Source organism: Elephas maximus, chromosome 9, assembly GCF_024166365.1.
Source record: "Elephas maximus indicus isolate mEleMax1 chromosome 9, mEleMax1 primary haplotype, whole genome shotgun sequence".
NCBI lineage: Eukaryota > Metazoa > Chordata > Mammalia > Proboscidea > Elephantidae > Elephas > Elephas maximus.
In genome coordinates this window covers 8,922,669-8,932,027 of record NC_064827.1, presented here as the reverse complement: position 1 = coordinate 8,932,027, position 9,359 = coordinate 8,922,669, and the positions used below count along the sequence as shown (strand labels likewise).

Below are 9,359 nucleotides of genomic sequence, written 5' to 3'. Positions count from 1 at the left end.
GATTGACACAGTGGCTGCAACAATGGGTTCAAGCATAACAACAATTGTGAGGATGGTGCAGGACCGGGCAGTGCTTCCTTTTATTGTGCATAGGGTTGCTATGAGTTGGAACCGACTCGACGGCACCTAACAACAACAACAACAACAACAAACAACAAGGCCATTTATGTGTTTGACAGGCAAATAAAGGCAGGCAGGCTACGTGCTGTTTTTCCCTGGGGAAGCCGTCACACGTTCTGTTGTAAAATAGCAGAGCCTGGGATGCAGGCCCCTGTACCACACTGTCATCTAGCGTGTCAGCACTTGCGGTGCTAAATCCCCTGCAGAAAGCCCTCATCCACACTTGTCCGAAAACGTTTCCTCTGGGTTAGAAATCCCCACATAAAGGTTTCAGCGGCGGCAGCAGCTGTTTGGGCCACTTTCTGGAGTTATGCAAGGGCTGTGAGCCAGTTATATTTCCTTGGAACATAAAAATAGAAGGTTCGTGTTTGTCACCTTTGAAACCTCAAGGAAATCAAAACCAGAACTCATTCTGGAGGCTGGAGTGATAAATCCTCAGTGCCCTCTGAGTGGAAGAAGTGACTTGCTGTGCTGGGATAGTTTCCGCAGCAATATTCTCGCTTTCTCTCTCCCTCTCTGTCTCTCTCTGTCTCTCTCTCTCGTCTGTTTGTAAGTGACCAAAAGCAGCACTAAGAGAAAAACAAAACCCTGCAGTTGTACACAGAGTGCTTTTATGTATAATAAGCACGCCCGTTAATGCTTCTTTTACTGTTTATAACCCAATTCTGGTGAAATCTACTAAAAGCAAACTTTTACAGAAAATGTGGTTTTAAATGATGAATATTGAAATGTTAATTTGTCGCTTGCTGGTTTTAAAACACTTCAGTAACATCCATGGGAGTAAGCTGACCGTGTTTGGGGAAGGAATTTGCCTTTTTAAGACCACAACTATTTCTCATAAATTAATGTACTCATTTAGTCAGTAGATAGATTTTGAGAATTTATTAGGTGCCAAAAACTCAGTTAGGCGCTGTTGCTGGGTGCCGTTGAGTTGATCCCAACTCACAGCAGCCCACGTGACAGAGTAGAACAGCTCCATGGAGCTTTCTTGATTGTAATCTTTACGGGTGCAAATCACCAGGCTTTCTCCTGCAGAGCCGCTGAGTGGATTTGAACTGCCAACTTTTCCGTCAGCAGCCGAACACCTACCATTGTGCCGCCAGGGTTCCCTCTGTTAGGGGTTCCATAAGCTGTGTTTCCTGGCGTCAGAGAGCTTACAGTGTAACGGGAGAAACAGACAAGTAAGCCAACGATTACAAATGCACGTGGTTAGTTGTGTAATGGAAGGTTTTGAGGGTGCAATGGATGGACTTGGGGGGAGAATAGAGCAATCCAGTCTTAGGGGCCGGGGGGTTCTGTATGGAAGTGACAAATGGAAGATAAGGAGTTCGCCAAGTAAAAGGATGAGGAGCAAAGTTTTACCTAAAGAGAAGCATATGCAAATACTTACTATATAAGAACCAAGCAGTCCTTAGGCTCAGGGAACCAGAAGAACGTGAGTGAGGTTGGGACAGAGAGTGACAGAAGGGACTGCACCTGGAGGAAAAGGAACCACTGGACCCTCAAATTCTTACCAAGAAGTGATTCCGTCATCCTGATGACCCAGGGAAGCTACGGAAGGGTTAATCCACCTTGGGTGGCCAACCATCCTGGTTTGCCTGAGACTACCACTGTTTTAAGAGTTCCTGGGGAGTGAAAATGGTTAACATGCTCACTGCTAACTGAAAGGCTGGAGATTCAAGTCCACCCAGAGGCACCTTGGAAGAAAGGCCTGGTGATTTACTTCTGACAAATCGGCCATTGAAAACCCTGTGGAAGGCAAATCTACTCTAATGCAAACGGGATTGCCATGAGTCAGAATCAACTGGACGGCAACAGCAAGAACGACAGTTCCTGGAAGAAGATCATCCGGCTTTTCTTCCTAGTTTGTCAGTCAAGAAGTGCCACTGTAACCTGCCCACCAGAGGTGACCTTGCTGGTATTTGAAATACTGGTGGTATAGCTTGCAGTACCATAGCAACACGCAAGCCACCATGGTACCACGAACTGACAGACGGGTGGTGGACCCCTTCCTTAAAAATCATGGTTTCCATGTTGGCTTTTCTGTAAGATTAGATTTATAAGTAATATTTTTAATCCAAAATGTGTTTATTGGAATGGTTTCCCGCGCATCTTGATTAAGCGTGCTTTTAGTACTGCCTCCGTCTGAAGGTGCATCCTTCTGTAAGTCTTGCTTTTCCCCTTGGAGCCTGGCAGAGAACAGTGGGGCAGCCAACACACAAAACTCTGGTTTGTGCATGGCTAAAGATAGTGGGGATTGTAGAGCCTGATGGGCACCGCACATCCATGAAGTAGGAACTGAGGTTTTGCCTCAGGCACGTCTTCTCGTGTTTCCTCTTCAATTCCAGAGAGGTCCTTTCTGAGAGGCATGTTTGCGAAGAAAAGCTGTCACCCCAGAGAAGCAATAATTTTTGAAAGAGCCCTACTGCTCTGGAAAAAAAAAAAAACTTTGAAAAGTATGCTAGCACACTCCTGGTTTTCCACCTGGTTCAATGGCCATGCCTTCTCACTCTTCTTTGCTGGACACTTCTCATCATCCAAACTTCCAAACATCATAGTTCCCAGGGCAAAGCCCTTGGCCCCCGTTTCTCCCAATCATTCTCTACGTGCCCTCTCCAGTTTCTTTTCTTTGAATACCATCTACATGCAGACAACTCACAAATATATAGCATCATCTCCAGAATTGCCTCTGAACCCCAATCTTCTCTGTCTCACAGCTGACTCAGTTTCTCCACTGGAATGCATACTAGACATCTTGAACCCAATGCATCCAAAATGGAACTGACCATGCAGCCGTGCTTCCTAAACCCATGTTGCTGTTGTTGTGTGCTGTCGAGTCGATTCTGACTCATAGTAACCCCTGGCGACAGAGTAGAACTGCCCTGTAGGGCTTTCTAGACTGTAATTGTTATGGAAGCAGATTGCCAGGTCTTTTCTCCCGCAGAGCTGCTGCTGGGTTTGAACCACCGACCTTTTAGCGAGCAGCCAAGTGCTTAACCACTGCACCACCAGGGCTCCTTTCTAAATCCATATTCTTGACTTTTCTTTATCTCACATCCCATCCTTCAGCAAGACCCGAATCTGCTTTACAAAGCATGTTGTCGTTGTTAGGTACCGTCGAGTCCATTCTAACTCATAGTGACCTATGCACAACAGAATGAAACACTGCCCGGTCATGAGCCATCCTTACAATTGTTGTTATGCTTGAGCTCATCATTGCAGCCACTGTGTCAATCTGCCTTGTTGAGGGTCTTCCTCTTTTCTGCTGACCCTGTACTCTGCCAAGCATGATATCCTTCTCCAGGGACTGATCCCTCCTGAAAAACATGTCCAAATTATGTAACACTCAGTCTTGCCATCCTTGCTTCTAAGGAGCATTCTGGTTGCACTTCTTCCAAGAGGGATTTGTTCATTCTTTTGGGAGTCCATTCAATATTCTTTGCCAACACCACAATTCAAAGGGCGTCAATTCTTCTTTGGTCTTCCTTATTCATTGTCCAGCTCTCACATGCATATGATGTGATTGAAAATACCATGGCTTGGGTCAGGCACACCTTAATCTTCAAGGTGACATCTTTGCTTTTCAACACTTTATAGAGGTTCTTTGCAGCAGATTTACCCAATGCAATGCATCTTTTGATTTCTTGACTGCTGCTTCCATGGCTGTTGATTGTGGATCCAGGTAAAATGAAATCCTTGACAACTTCAATCTTTTCTCCATTTATCATGATGTTGCTTTCTGGTCCAGTTGTGAGGATTTTTGTTTTCTTTATGTTGAGGTGCAATCCATACTGAAGGCTGTGGTCTCTGATCTTCGTTAGTAAGTGTTTCAAGTCCTCTTCACTTTCAGTAAGCAAGGTTGTGTCATCTGCATAACGTAGGTTGTTAATGAGCCTTCCCCCAATCCTGATGCCCTGTTGTTCTTCATATAGTCCAGCTTCTCGGACTATTTGCTCAGCATACAGATTTATAGGTATGGTGAAAGGATACAACCCTGACACACACTTTTCCTGACTTTAAACCACTCAGTATCCCCTTGTTCTGTCCAAACAACTGCTTCTTGATCTATGTATAGGTTCCTCATGAGCACAATTAAGTGTTCTGGAATTCCCATTCTTCGCAGCATTATCCATAGTTTGTTATGATCCACACAGTCGAATGCCTTTGCATAGTCAATAAAACACAGGTAAACATCCTTCTGGTATTCTCTGCTTTCAGCCTGGATCCATCTGACATCAGCAATGATATCCCTGGTTCCAAGTCCTCTTCTGAAACCAGCCTGAATTTCTGGCAGTTCCCTGTCGATACACTGCTGCAGCCGTTTTTGAATGATCTTCAGCAAATTTTTGCTTGTGTGTGATACTAATGATCTATAATTTCCGCATTCGGTTGGATCACCTTTCTTGGGAATAGGCATTAATATGGATCTCTCCCAGTCAGCTGGCCAGGAAGCTGTCTTCCATATTTCTTGGCATAGAGGAGTGAGCACCTCCAGCGCTGCATCTGTTTGTTGAAACATCTCAAGTGATATTCCAACAATTCCCGGAGCCTTGTTTTTTGCCAATGCCTTCAGAGCAGCTTGGACTTCTTCCTTCAGTACCATTGGTTCCTGATCATATGCCACCTCTTGAAATGGTTGAACATTGACTAATTCTTTTTGGTATAATGACTCTGTGTATTCCTTCCACCTTCTTTTGGTGCTTTCTGAGTCATTTAATATTTTCTCCATAGAATCCTTCACTATTGCAACTTGAGGCTTGAATTTTTTCCTCAATTTTTTCAGCTTGAGAAATGCCAACTGTGTTCTTCCCTTATGGTTTTCTATCTCCAGCTTATCTGATCATATCTCACCTCCGCGGCTTGCATCCTTGTGTCCTGATTTACAGCAACAGAACCCCAAATGTTCGCTTTGTTTCTGCTCCTGAATTTCGATAGTCTCCGCAGAGCACCCAGGAAAATCGTTTCAGAGTATAAATCAGATCATAGCACTAGTACCAGCTGCCAACTCGTTGACTCCAACTCGTGGCAACTCTGTGAGTGTCAGAGTAGAACTGTGCTCTATAGGGTTTTCAATGGCTGATTTTTCAGAAACGGATTGCCAGACCTTTCTTCCAAGGCACCTCTGTGTGGACTTGAACCTCCAAACTTTCAGTTAGCAGCTGAGGGTGTTAACCGTTTGTACCACCCAGGGACGCCATCTGACCTTGCATCCCGCTCTTTAGTAGGGCTGGCTCTCTTGAGGAACTTGTCTTCACGGAGGTGTGGTGTGGGAGAAGGAGAAGGAGGTAGTGGACACATCAGAAAGTATAGCCAGCTGGGCAGAGAGGAAGCTGCAGAGGACTACCACCACGCCCTGTTTTCTGTTTAGCAAGGATTGTCTGGGAATAGCATCTCATGTTCTGGCCTTGCCTCCCTGGCTGGGTTTTCATCTCCATCACACTGGTTAACTGAAAGACTCTGCTTTGCAAACTACAATTTTGTTGGGACTGAAACGCCATAAAAGCTGCATTTGACAGGTAAATCGATAGATTGTTTACTCAGCAGTAGGTTCAGAGAATCCACCTCTCTGCCCTTGCTTGTTTTTCTGCCGATAGGGTGTTTTGGTTCATTCTTAGCGCATATTGTTTGGTACCGTAAATTATATATACTTTTCTATCCCAGTCATTTCCCAAGCAAAACTGACTTCTCTGATAATTAAATTCCCCCCACCATGGCAATTTCACCACTTATTTGCATTTAACTGCAAGACGCCTGTGGGTTGTTAAGCTGGTGTCAGATCTCACTGGCCCACGTGCCTTCAGTGCAGTCGGGAAAAGGAGTCAGCGTTTTTAAGGTGTGCCCGGGTGCTGCGTCTCCTCACAGCTTGGCGTTCACAGGCACTGATCACACCAGTTACGCATATTGCATTGCTCCTCAAGCATTGGGGACTTATTTTCGAGGCTATTAAACCCATTTGGGAAGCTCTGAATGCAAAGATACGACTCTTAATCAGCTACGTCCTATTAATATATAATTTTAAATTGAATTTGAATAGACTGTTATTGATATTATTTTGGTTTCTCCATAATATTTTCAATTCCACAAAGTGCATTTCTGAAAATATTTGACTAGAGAAAAATACTCTTCTGTAAAACTGGCAAATTCAGGAAAAATGGTCTGTGATATCTGTGTGTTTCCAGGCGATGTGTGTGTGTGGCAGGGGGCGGGTGGCTTGCTCCATCCTGTCTGGTGAATTAATTATTCCCATTCTAACCACATCACTGCCTGTCTGCCAGCATGTTGTACTGTGGTGGCTTGTGTGTTGCTGTGATGCTGGAAGCTATGACACAGGTATTTCACATACCAGCAGGGTCATCCATGGTAGACAGGTTTCAGGGAAGCTTCCAGACTAAGACTAGGAAGAAAAGCCTGGCAATCTCCTTCTGGAAATTAGCCAATGAAAACCTTATGGGTCACAACAGAACATTGTTAAACTCACTTGCTCTGGACACACCATCAGGACAGATCACTTGCTTGAGCAGGACATCGTGTTTGGTGAAATGGAGGGCCAGCGAGGGTGGGGGAGACCCTTGGTGAGAAGGACTGGCACAGTAGCCACAGTGATGAGGATGGTGCAGGACCTGGCAACTTTTCCTTCTGTCGTACATAAGGCCGCCGAGAGTTGGAGTCAACTCAATGGCAGCTAAAAACGACAACATTCTCATCACAACGCCCTCCACCTCACTAGCCTTCACATATCACCAGTTGGACGGATACTTCCTCACCCAGTCCCTAACACAGGATTTCTCAAACTGTCAGTCGCAATCCTTTAGTGAGCTGTGAGAACTATTTAGTGAGTTTCATACAGTATTAGCAAAAAAAGAATAGTAGAATAGAACAGATTAGAGTGCCTCCCAGGCAGAAAGTATACATATCATTTTGTAGAATTTTTACTTAAGTGATTTCTCTGTGTGTGTGTGTGTGTGCTTACATGGTGGTGTGGTTTCTATTGCTCACTGTAGGTTGTAGTAAAAAGAAAACAGACTAAAATACACTAGAGGGCCTAATACTAACAGTGGTTCCTTCCTTAATGATTTTGTGATCCAGGAATCTTCATCTCTCAGGAAGCCAGGGTCTTTGGGCTGCTTCTAAGCTGATGGCCATCACCTCGAGAATGACCCAGTGAGGGAAATCAGTGGTCCTTATAGGGTGGTCCCAAGACCAGCATCACCATCGAGGAACTTGTTAGGAACTCAGCTTCTCAGGTTCCACCCCATACCTACTGAATCAGAAATTCTGGGGGTGATGCCCAGGAGTCTGAGCTTTAACTGCACAGTGGTTAAGAGCTTGGCTGCTAACCAAAAGGCTGACAGTTCAAATCCACCAGGCGCTCCTTGGAAACCCTATGGGGCAGTTCTACTCTGTCCTATAGGGTGGTTATGAGTTGGAATCAACTTGATGGCAACAGGCTTGGGTTTTTTTTTGGTTTTAGGTGATTCTGATACATGCTAAATTTTGAGAACCACTATAAGGAGCCCTGGTGGTGCAGTGGTTAAGTGCTCGGCTGCTAACTGAAAATTCAGTGGTTCCGACCCACCAGCTGCTCCAAGGAAGAAAGACGTGGCAGTCTGCTTCTGTGAAGATTCGCAGCCTTGGAAACCCTATGGGGCGGTTCTACTCTGTCCTAGAGGGTTGCTATGAGTCAGAATCTACTGGACAGCAAAGGGTTTCCCAGGTCCGTGACTACAAACGACCCAAGCTTCAGTCTGTATCTTCCTTCTACTTTTTAATGTAGGAGTTTATCCATCTGAAAATCCCACCCCAAGTATTTTTGGGGGTCCTCAGGGGGTGCCTCTCACATGATGATGAAGAAGTTTGTTCAGTGATCATGGGACATTCAGCAAGGTTTTTCCTTTTCTCCTGCCCCCACCTTCCTCCCCTTGGTCCCCTGGAGTCCTCAGGTGCTGAGACCATACCTGCTCAGGGTTACCATCTCCCACTGATGCCATAGGGGTCTTGAGGTGGCGATGCTGTCATCACTGCCTGGGAAAGAGGGGGAGGAAACAGCTTAGTCTGGAGCCCAAACAAAACCAAACCCATTGCTGTTTAGTTGATTCTGACTCATAGAGACCCTATAGGACAGAGTTCAGCTGCCTCATAGGGGTCCCTAAGCTGTCATCTTTATGGTAGCAGAGTGCCACATCTTTATCCCATGGAGTGGCTGGTGGGTTCAAATTGTGGACCTTTTGGTTAACAGCTGAGTGCTTAATAAGCACTGCGCTACCAGGGATCCCTAGTCTGAAGCAGGGGCTGATTTTATTACAAACTTTAAAAGTCAGGCAGGAAAAATAAAAAGATATCCACACTTAAACATCAAGGTAACATTGCAGAACACTAAGGAAATACTGAGAATTTTAAGAGTAGCCAAAAAACAAAAAAAACTCACTGCTGCGTCGATTCTGACTTATAGTGAATCTACAGGACAGAATAAAATTGCCCCATAGAGTTTCCAAGGAGCACCTGGTGGATTTGAACTGCCAACCTTTTGGTTAGCAGCCGTAGCACTTAACCACTACGCCACCAGGGTTTCCAGAGTTAAGAGCAGCCAGAGTGAGAGAGAGAGAAAACAAAACAAAACAAAAACAATTACCAACAATAGAACTATACTTAAACTGATAGCAGGTTCCTCCAAAGCGAATGTATTAGTTTCTCGTAGCTGCTGTAATGAATTACCCCAACTTTAGCAGCTTCAAACGTCATGTTTATTCTCTTACAGCTCTGAACATCAGAAATCCAAATGAATCTCATGGGGCTGAAATCAAGATTTGGAAGGTTCGGCTCCTTTTGGAGGCTCCAGGGGAGAATCTGTTCCTTGCCCCTTAAAGCTTCTAGAAGTTGCCAGCATTCCTTGGCTCCTGGCCACATTACTCCAATCTCCTGTGTTTAACGTACTGGTGAATTCCTGTGCTTTGGAACTTTTTCTCTGTGGAGCTTCTTTGAGGCATGCGTGTACAGGGCAATCGAGGTGGTATCACAGCCTTTTTGTAACCTAATCTCAGAGAATTTACATTGGCTTCTGCTGGCACCTTGAAGAGTTATCAATCAGGGAACACTTTAAACCAAATTTTAGTTTAGGATTTTGTGTGTCACAGTCTGAATTTAAGCCCCAAACCTCTGTTCTCTGTGGGTTTGTGGTTAGATAGCCCTGGTGGAGCAATGGTTAAATGCTTGGCTGCTCACAGAAAGGTTGGCGATTACAA

At 45.0% G+C, this 9,359-nt stretch overlaps 1 pseudogene; it reads right to left on the bottom strand.

The window, feature by feature from the left end:
* Window positions 1-2,249: 2,249 nt before the first annotated feature.
* Window positions 2,250-2,490, bottom strand: LOC126083324 (40S ribosomal protein S27-like; annotated as a pseudogene).
* Window positions 2,491-9,359: the final 6,869 nt, after the last annotated feature.